This window comes from Pituophis catenifer, unplaced genomic scaffold (assembly GCF_029215685.1).
Source record: "Pituophis catenifer annectens isolate HBS135680 unplaced genomic scaffold, rPitCat1.0.hap2 SCAF_8, whole genome shotgun sequence".
In the NCBI taxonomy this organism is placed as follows: domain Eukaryota; kingdom Metazoa; phylum Chordata; class Lepidosauria; order Squamata; family Colubridae; genus Pituophis; species Pituophis catenifer.
The window spans coordinates 37,141,624-37,153,246 of record NW_027256888.1 but is presented as its reverse complement, the minus strand read 5'-3'; the positions used below and the strand labels follow the sequence as shown (position 1 = coordinate 37,153,246).

Below are 11,623 nucleotides of genomic sequence, written 5' to 3'. Positions count from 1 at the left end.
CCACTGATATGCATGTAAGACCCAATTTGGTGTAGTGGTTAAAGCATCAGTCTAGAGACCATGAATCCATTCCTGCCTTAGGTATGAAACTAGCTGGGTGTCTTTGGACTACTCACTCTCTCTCAGCCCTAGGAATGCAGAAATGGCTAACTACTTTTGAAAAAAAATTAAAGGAGATCTTCAGCATGGGACTACATGCCAGGACTTGTCCAGGCAGTCGCCAGGAGTTAACACTGATTTAAAGGCACCAAACAAACAAAAATCCATGCTCTTTGTTGATATTATTTAAGTAAGATTGGCATATTTTTACTTTTCATAGCTGTACTGTGAATGTCTTCAGGATAAAAACTTATTAATATAGATGTGCATCCATTCATTTTTATGCAAAACTAGGCCCTAGGGTCCTATGGAAGGCACTCTTGGCATTTATGTCCAGTGTACTGCATGAATGACTGGAGAGAAAACTGACATTAAGGAAAGCAAGGATTATCGAGAAAGTTCTGGTTTTATATAGTGTGGCCAGCTTGTGTCACAATCAATGCTTTCTAATGCAGAATAAACTATAGGCACTTAATATAATTCTTTGAGTATCCAGATCCCATTAGATTATATTTTTAATAAAAGACATCTATTTTATATAGATATTTGTTTTGGGAATGGCATCTAGATAATAATGGGCAGATATTCATAGTGTTAATTTATCATATATAAGGAGTCATATATAATCAACCTTTACATGACATACTTAATGTTTTCTTTTGTAGAACGAAACCACAGTATCCATCACTTACTTATACATGACACTTAAAAATTACATACACAAAAATGATTCCAAATATTTTTCTTTTTTGGAAAAATATATAGGAGACATAAAACAATTTCTTTGAACACAGACTTATCTAAAACTAGTATTTTTGTAATTAGGTAATAGTGTAGGTAATTTGTGTTCTACGAAAAATCATATATGCTCTAACAAGATTTTAACAAACTCATTTTAATATGAGACTTTAAAAAAACACAGTGGGGTACATACATTAGATGTAGGCTTTCCTTTTTAAAAGAATCTTGATTCCTTAATCTATGTAAAGCTCATCATAAGTTATTTTAAACAGTGTTATTTGTATGTGGAACAGCTTGCCTTCAGAAATCGCGGGGCCTCCATCACTGGAGGTTTTTAAGAAGAGACTGGAGAGTCACTTGTCTGAGATGGTATAGGTTCTCCTGCTTGAGCAGGGGCTAAAGTAGAAGACCTCCAAAGTCCCTTCCAGCTTGTTCTGTTCTATTCTATTCTATTCTTTATAAAAGTATTAACTACAAATATGCATATATTAGCTAATCCAGCTTTAGACAGTCATGTAAACTATCTTCCCTCATTATGACGATTTAGTGTTGCAAAATCAGTTTTTGAGGTTACTAGAAATCTATTCCACTCTCCCCACCCCAAAAAAGTAAGCAATGATGCTCACATAATACAACATTTCAATTATTTATTCATCTTATTTATTACCTAATATATGCAGGGCTATTTAGTCAGCTAACTGCTATTGTTTCAAGTTTATTTCCCTGACATCAGAGAAATAATAGTTTAATACTCTGGTGCTTAGGATGCTTCTTAAAAACATATTTAGCTTTATACCTCTGCACACAACTATGACTCTACTAGTGCTAACGAATTGCTTTTAAATACATTACCATTCCAACATATTAAAAAGTTTGGGCAAATGCAATCTTTTAGATTACAGCTATACAAATAATTGTATTGTGGACAAAATTCAATCCAAATTGCTGTTAATGTAGCATGTTAAGTCATGCTATAACAGTGACCTTAGAATGAGCTTCACAATAGGGAACTTTACATATCTTCAAATAAATAATTCTGAGTTTCAATTATTTAAAGAAAGATGATACAGAATGTCATTATTTTTAAAAATTAATGATAACTACAATATTTGAGAGTATCTTCAGGTGTATTTTTCTCTTTAAGAAGGAAAAATAGGGGGAAAGGGGGAAATGATGTTATTCTACATATTTCAGTTTCCACATTTAAGACTGTTTCTTTAGGTAAATGATAAATGAAGGCTAAATAAAGGCAAATGACATGGAACCTATACCAAGGCAAATCTGCACAGATGTAACCACAATTGCTACATTCTGTAATCAAAAACCATTCTAAATACAAGGTTTGTCCTTATCTGGGCCTACAAATATAAGGTTTGACCTAACGTCCAAATTAGATATGAATTGATTAGTTTGAGATTCTGTGGCTTACTTTTGTTGAGCAAGTGCTGGAATGTGTGTGCAAGGGAGAAGTGAGTAGGATTGGAAATTAAGTTTGTTCTTGCTATGTTCTAGATTAGAATTATGCTATCAAGATCTATTACTTTAAAGTTTGTTAATAATAATTTTTGTAGACTGGGAGAGAAGCTATATTATGAGTAAAATCAGAGATGAATATTTTTCAAGGAGTAGAAGAAGTAGTTCAAATTCTGATTCCAACAAGGAAAAAGCAAAAAAGGACTGTTTCTTCTTGTCTCAATCTAGACTGACTCTCACCATATCAGCATTCGCTATAAAAATGCAAAGAGAAGGGGGTGCAACTCTATAAAAATGAAGAACCAAACAATTATAAACAAACAAACAAACAAACAAACAAACAAACAAACAAACAAACAAAACCTGTATTATAGCAGTGGCATGGAGAATGCAGTGCAAGTATGTAACCTCCAGTCATAAAATTATCTTTATGGTTTAATAGTGTAATTTGTTTGTAGTTCAATCTTGTAATCTATATGTCTATCCTTATCACAATCTGTGCATGAATATAAAAAAATCTTGAAAAAGGCTCCTTTTTCCAACCCTGTAATCCCTTAATTCGGGGTACAGAATCTTTAAAATCTTATTTTCTGTTAACCTCACTGTAAGGCTTTGTATCTTTTAATTTTTTTTGTATATCTTTGGTATATTTTTAAGAATGTCTGGGTCACTTCTGAATTATACTATGCTACCTAAAAAATTAAACAGGATCATAAAAAACAGACAGTTTGTTCTCTGTATATAACATTTAGAGAATATTTGATTAAGATATATTTTCAATGTTTTTCAAAACAAGACCTGCAAGCCCCCTTTTTTCTGATTGAGATTTAGAAAAAACAATTTAAAACAAGAAAAACATTATGCATAAGAGACTTCTCAGATTTAAATTAGAAGGCTTCTTATAAAGTACATACTTGAGGTATGCTTTTCATTGAGAAAATATGGTTCAATGACCTATTAATACATTTGATCTTTCAGCATGTGAAATTTACATTTAAAAATGTATGTCTAATTTTAATTTTCCAGGGACTTCAATAGTTAAAACAGGGCATGCTTTTACCTTTGGAATCTATGCAGAAATTGTTATTTAGAAAGGTTCTGTATATTTCTACTGCTTGTTATGAAATAAAAATGTTTTTCCCCGACATTAATTTCATGTCAAACACAGACACAGAACACAGAATAAACACAGAACTGAATATAGCTTACAAAATGTAAACTAAACAGTATTAAATCTGTTAATTCTGCTGGCAGTCTGTAAGGCAAAAGGCAGACAATATGATCTTTACAAAAATAATAATAACATTTCAAAAGCTGTTATATATAATGCTTTTAAAATTTTCATGGAGTTTGTTTTTTAAAAATTGTACAACAGATCAAAAAAGCAAGATATGTTCGTTTTACATGAATTTGAGAACTATATATTTAATATACAAGCCATATGAAATTGATTACATGATATGAATAAACACAACATCAGTTTTTAGGATTTCCAATTTAGGCTTCTTGTAAGTTGTTCCAACCATACTCAACAGTAAGACATTTTGATTTAAAAAATTTTTTTTTAAAAAAAATTGTCTTTATCAAGCACTAAATTTCTTCAGAGTTCTGATATTATCTCCTGTTTTGTTAAACTAAGTTTTCTGTAGCAGAGTAATTTTTCAGTATAAATCAACCATTCCTATAGTTCAATGGCTTATAATTTAATAATTATTTCATATAATTAATACTTGTTCTCTCAGTTAATTTTAAATCTTATGACTAAAATAGCTATAAAAAGAAAATATATTAAAATATACTGCTCAAAAAAATAAAGGGAACACAAGCAGAAGACATCCGAGATCTGAATGCATGAAATAGCCTTATTAAATTTTTTAATAAAAATTTATTTTTTTGAGCAGTGTATATTCTTCTTGCTGAATGTTTCTGAAATGTCCATTAACTGGAAAGTAACAATTGTCTTGAGTCAAAATTGACTTTTAGAAACTATATGAATCAGTCCATTTACTTTTCTTAGCAGTCATCAGAAACAATATATAATTGCTTTCTTTTTATATTCCACTTTTTACCATTATTGGGTATTATTAAGATACATAACCATCTATTAGGAAAAACAAAAATACCTACGATTTCTATATTTGTGAATTATTTAAGTACGTATAACAATCCATGTTCACATCATCCTCTATTACTTATGCATGCTAATTTTGTACAGTTCCTTTATATCCATCCCTTCTTGTCAACATTTTTCTGAGGATTTTTAAAAGAATTGGATTATTTCACCAAAAAAATGATTAAGATATTTCCTTCATATATGTGTAAAATAAGGCTAATACCTCCTCTTCCTCCTCCTCCTTAGCCGGCTCTGGGGAAGGTTAACTCCAGAACTCAGGAGGATAATCACACATTTCAAGCTGCTCCATCCTTCAACATTAAATTTCTGGGATTAAATCTATCTGTAGAAAAGAAATCTAATTCTTCCTTTACATGCCAGTTTGGTACCCCCCCCCTTTTTTTTTCTCTGTTCTGTTCTGTTTTGAAGTGATGCTGCTAAGATTTTAGGAATCTGAAAATTTCTGTACAAATTTCCTGAAGTTATGCTGAAAAGCTAGGATAGATGGATGTTAATTTCCTTTGTACAATTGGTTTCTCACTTGAGCGATTAAAAATATTATTAGTCAAAAAGTCACTGAACCATGGGATAAGATATACAGTGCAAAGCTATAAATGAACAATTTGTTTTGAGTAAAATATTAATTCAATGTTATGGTTGTCAAGGTGGATTTATCATTGTTTAGATAAACTCCACCAGTACACATGTTGCTTTTCATAAACAAATGCAGTTAAATAGATCATTATGTTTAAAATGATGAGACTTCACACTTAAGAAGACTGTTCTAAAATATTTTGTTCATAGGGATGTGGAGAGTCTCCTCAATCTTCCTTGCAAGGTTTTCCAAATTCAAAATATATGTGGGTTCTGAGATTTTTTGTTTAATTGCAAAAATATTGTTAGGCTTCAGCTTAAAAGAAGGGTTAAGAATTCTGTTTCTATTACACTACAACTGTAGAAAGTTTCTACCTAAAAGGAAACCTGGCTTCAATTCAGCTCAATTAATTCTTATTTATATCAATATAAAAGAAAGATCAAACTTCATAGAACATGGCAAATATTACAAAATGGCAGTATTTTTGTAAAACTTCAGAAGTAATTAGTGTTGCACATTTATGGAAAACTTGAGCCATTTATCTGGGATTGAAAGAACCAGTCTTTTCATATGCCTGCCTTTATCACAATATGAGCACTGAAGCAGACAAAGAAAGATAATGCACATTTGAACAAATAGGCAATGAGATTTAACAAAGCAGCTGGCTGAACAAGACTTTTTAGACGTGATTACTGGGCTCTATGTTTGAACAGTCTAACAGACAGACACACAACCTTTGTAAACAATAGTGGTCTGTCACACTGAGTCATGGTAATTATCCATGTACAACGAGCTGCTTTTCAACACTGTTATAAGTCAGGACACACATGTTTTAAACACTTTGGTAATGCTTTCTCTCTCTCTCTCTTCTACTCTACACCAATTGCTAATTAGCATTTACAAGTTTTTATATATTTGATGTACTATATGAATTCAAGCTTTATGAAATAGGGTAACTAAATAATTGGTGACTTAGTTATAATTGCCAAATTAAGAATTTCTTAGTGTGGTTGTTGTTAGGGACGTATGTATTTACCAGTTTCTATGAAATTAGAGCTACATGAGCCCTGAGATACAAGCTAGCATGGCTGAGGCTCACTACTGACCACCTCTAAATATTCAAGGTTTTTCAGAGCTTCAGGGCTTACAATCTAAATATATGGATGGGCTGAAAGAAGCAGTTTTCAGTATCCTTTTTTAAAAAAGGATACCCCCTGCTACGTAAAGCAGTCTCCTAGCACAAAAACAAAATAATATTTTTAATGCCCCTGTTCTGTTCCATTATTTATACCTCTCAGATGTACTACCCCAAGTAATACTCTTTGATGAATATATGTCCAAGAGCATTCTGTTGAACATGTAATGTGCTACATATCCAAGATAATCAAAATGAAATAAAAAGATAAGAGATTACCTTTCATTATTGCAGTACAATTTATTTTATTTTTCAATTCTTTGTGTCTTAAAGAACAATGAAAATCTATTAAGCTATTGGTAGTCAGATATTTCTAACCTGCTGTTTGCTGTAATAACTGTTGATCCTGTCTGATAGTCCCAATCAATCTAATTCTTTTAGATAAGAAATCTGATACTGTGTCAAAAATGCAAATGTTTCAATATCAAATGAAATGAAATGCAAATCAAAATCATCAAAATCAGTCATTGACCAGCATGGCATTGCACAATTAGCCAAACAATTGATTATACAGTAATACATTATTGGGATTGAAAATGACAAATATAATAAACGTAATATATAATATAATAAAACAAAAACACTAATATTATCTTAAGACTATAACAACTATTTTTGTTAGTACCAATATCATAATGCTGTAATTTTTATTAAACTAATATTTCTGGTTAGAAACTGGTGGCTAGATCCAAGATACATAAGCCAAGGGAAAGATTCAAATCTAAAAATTACATATTTATGAAGTCACCAAAACAATTACCTCTTGTGTGATGTTACTAAAAATGGTGAACATGTAAAAATATCATACTCTAAAACTACTTATACTTTATTTTTTTATAAGTAAGGTACTGTCCAAAAGAGCTGTAGTCAGATAGAATACATACTGATGAATATATACTGACTCTGTTCTTGTTAAATTTGTGTATTGGTTCCATGTCCTTTAATCCTTTAATAACTTGGATTTTCATGCCCTAAAGCAGGAAGGTGAAATATATCCATTATTTTGCATTAATATTTTTTAAGGCTAAAACTAAAACATTAGCTCAGAATTTCTATGAAGTGGAAGTGAACAACTACCATGCCACCAAAAAAACAATGGAAATGGTGCAATTGACTCCATAACAGCAACCCTAGTTGACCATATAAATCTAAAACTATCTTCTCACTTGAGATGGGGATACCTAAAATGGAAGGAAGGAAGGAAGGAAGGAAGGAAGGAAGGAAGGAAGGAAGGAAGGATTGATTTTCAATGCTCACAACTTGCTTTCAATAAGGAAACTCAATGGACAAGCTGACAAGTTCAATGGGTAATCTGACAGGAATTAGGAGTTGCTCCTGCCCCACTGATTTTTGTTTTTTGTTTTGCTTTCCTGAAGTCATTCTATTTTTTTCTATTTAGGTATGGAACATCTGTGAAACAATGACACAATGGTTCCTGGATTGTCTAGTGTCCCTAGAAAACCAGAAATACAGAAGCATTTGGGTAATAGATTTTACGTGTAAATTTACATTTACATGGAAATAATTGAAGATTGTATTGCCCTTTATTGTATATTCCTTTCAAGATAGCTGAGGGTAAAGTATTAAACGAAGACAATGTAAAGGGATTAAATTTCATGATTTTGCATTTCTGACTAATTGCTCAGGAAAAAATTTTTTGGATGTAGGAATGATTTTGTTGTCTCTCTATGTCCAGAATACATTAATATATTAATGTATAAGCAATTTCTTGGTGAGTTTATATCCCATAGGAAGAAGGACTTCTTGAGAAAGATCATAAAAATATAATGTCTCCGCTTATCCCTGCCGCCTGGAACGGGGTGAAAATGGGACACACGGAGGCCGAAAATGGGACATGTGGAGGCCGAAAATGGGATGCACGGAGACAAAAAATGCGGCGCGCGGAGAAGGTGATAGGTGACAGCAGCAATGGGCAGCTCCAGCACCAATGAGCGGTGGCGATCCCCGCAGCCTGGAACAGCTGATAGGCAGTATTCCGGGAGGCAGATCCAACTGCCAATCAGCTGCTCATGCTAAATCAGGCTGTACTGAAGCTGACCACGCTGTTTGCTGTTTGCTGCAAGGAGGTAAATTGCTGGGAGGCAGACGCCGAAGGGTGGAGGCCAGTGGATGGGCAGGGTTTCTGCAACATTCGCTGTATAAGATGCACAGACATTTCCACCCACTTTTTTTTGGGAGGAGGGGAGGGAAGGGAAGTACTTAATTCACATTATGTACCACTTTCCATTCACGTTTGGCCAGATTGAGATAAAACAGCACAAAGTGAACTACTAATAACACAGACCTGATGAATTGAAGAAAGACTATGATCTAATGTGTTCTTTGGTTCCATAATTCTGAAATGTCACTTTATAATATGTATTAAATAAAATCTGGAACAATCTTAATGATAAATACCATACAGATACCACTTAGTTTTAGTCACTGTAGGACATTGTGAAAAATTATCAGTCCCATCAGATATGCAGACTTTTAGTGAGTTATATGTAAAATATTTTGATATAAAAGTTATGATTCTTGATAAATATAGGGTATTTAGAGGAAAATGTAGTGAAGCAAGAAGAGAGCCTCTTTAGAAACTTAAAAGACTTATTTTATTATCAAATGAAAAAAAGCATACGTTAAAGGAGCACTTAAAACTAGTGGTGTCTGTTTATACTTCTAACAAATATTCTTGTGTTGCTTGTTCAAAGAACAGGCAAACAAAGGAAGCCTAAACTTTTGAACACTAAAATTATTTGCCAGTGTGGCCCATAGGGAGGTTTGTGGGGGGAAAAACATGATTTCACATAAAATATTCATGAGGTTAGATGAGCCAATGAGAGGGGCAACAATCTTCAATTATATGCTAACATCATACAACCTTGTAGCGCACTGTGAAGGCTTTACCTTACCTCTCACCTAGGCAGTGACCACCTTTCTTTCAACCTTGCCATGAGATGAAAGTAAAAAATCTCTGGTGGAATCCTAATCTGAGATATATTTCCATGGATAAAAGAAATCTGCATGTGCTGCCATCTAACTTCTAAATTCCTCCAAAGCATCTTGCCTAAAACCTTCTATGACTGCTACAAAGGATGCAAAACACACACACACACACACACACACACACACACCCTAAACACTTCCAAGAATTATTGTGTAGATATCTATGGAGATTCTCAGTCATTCAGTCACAGTTGTCCCAAAGGTGCTTTTTTTCTTTTCTTCTAGAGGCAATTGGACTCTCTTGTTTTTCTTTGAAGATGTTTTGCTTCTCATCCAAGAAGCTTCTTAAGCTCTGACTGGATAGTGGGGAATGGAACATCACCATCCTGCCAGCTGATAAATGAAGATGCCCAGTCATCCTGAACACAGATGACTATAAGGCCAAGATGAACAATCTTCTGATGGATACTGCTTCATATCTGAAGACCCCACCAACAGTTACAAGAAAAAGGTCAGACTTCTTGCAACACCTACTGAAGGGCAATGCTATCAACAAGCCACAATATCACCGTTGTTACCCTGGGAAAGCCACCCCATGCATATATGGACTCCCCAAAATCCACAAGAGGGAACTCCACTCAGACCAATTGTCAGCCATATCAACTCTGTCACCTACAACACTAAAACATTGTGACCATCTTATTAGCTCCTGTAGTTGGAACACCACCCATCACATCAACAATCCACAAGACTTCACCAGCAAGGTTTGGAAAGTAAAACTGGGCCTGGATGAGGCCATGGTTTCCTATGATGTGACTTCCCTCTTCACCTGCATTCCAACAACTGAAGCTATTATGATAGTGAAAAAAATGACTGCTACAAGACAGCACCTTAGGTAACAGAACCTAAGCCCAGACCACATATGTGCCATCCTGGACCTCTGCTTCAGTACTACCTATTTTAAATACAATGAAGGTTTATAGTACAGACAAAACATGGCTGCATCATGAATTCACCTGTGTCTCCCATTGCGGCCAATCTCTACATGGAAAAGGTAGAAACCAAAAGTGCTAGACTCCTTCACAGGAATTCCACCCACTCACTGGTATAGGTATATGGATGATATTTGGGTCAAGAGCAAAACACAGAAATTGAAAGCGTTCACCAAACATCAAGTCTGTGGACAGATACATCAAATTCCCATGGGAAGATGTTAAAGAAAATAGTCTAGCCTTCCTGGACTGTGCAGTACACATTAAGGAAGACAGAAGCCTTAACACTGAAGTTTAAGAAAACCCACCCACACAATTCAATATTTACATTTTGATTCCCACCACCCACTGGAGCACAAAATGGGAGTCATAAGAACACTACACCACCAAACTGAAGGCCTGTCTACCAGCAAAGATGGAAAAGAAAAAGAACTAAAACACATCAAGGAAGGCTTCTGAATGTGTGTTTATCCCAAGTGGGACTTCATCAAATCTCAAAAAAGACCCTACAAGAGCTCCTCCATAACAGACATAAAGAGAACAATAAATGAAGCAACGTTGTCATTCCATATGTTGCAAGAATATCAGAAAAATTCAGGAGGATCTTCAGCCAGCACGACATGCGTGCATACTTCAAACCCAAGAATACACTAAGTCAAAAGCTTGTCCACCCCAAGGATAAAACATCCAGGCACAAATTGAGCAACGTGGTATATGCAGTACAATGCAGTGAGCCATGTGCAGATCGGTACATTGGGGAAACAAAACAATGACTTCATGAACACATGGCACAACACAGGAGAACAAACCCATCAGGACTAGATTCAGCAATCCATCTGCATTTAAAAGACAAAAGCTACTCTTTTGAAGACAACAAAGTCCACATTTTGGATGGAGAGGACCGCTGGTTTGAAAGAGGGGTCAAAGAAGCCATCTATGTCAAAATTGAACAGCCCTCTCTCAACAGATGGGAAGGGATGTGACATCATCTATCTCCAGTCTACAACACTGTCTTTTTGACAGTTCTAAGAAGGCTCCACACCCATATGCACTTCTCAGGTGACCTTGACGACACAGATAAACCTCCAGGTGGCCTTAACGACTTGCTAAAAGAATGCAAATGACCATCTGTCTGCAAGGAATGTAAATCCTTCCATTCCCAACCATCTAGTCAGAGCTGAAGAAGCTTCTTGGATGAAGCAAAATGTCTTCAAAGAAGAACAAGAAAGAAAAAAGTGCCTATTTTGTAGATATGTTTAAAATGCACAGAATAATTATTTTAGAGTCTCCAAGTCCTGGTTTGATAAAGAATTTTCTCAGCAAGGACTGATATAATTTCTAACTATGTAGATGTAAAATAGGGTAAGTACCAACATTTCTGAGACATCTTCTGTTTATTACTTAACTAAATAACAGAATAACAGTGTTGGAAGGGAACTTGGAGGACTTCTAGTCCAACCCACTGC

General features: G+C 34.4%; 1 pseudogene; it reads left to right on the top strand.

The window, feature by feature from the left end:
- The first annotated feature begins 8,064 nt into the window (after nucleotides 1-8,064).
- On the top strand, nucleotides 8,065-11,281 carry LOC139320710 (uncharacterized; annotated as a pseudogene).
- The last annotated feature ends 342 nt before the right edge of the window (nucleotides 11,282-11,623 follow it).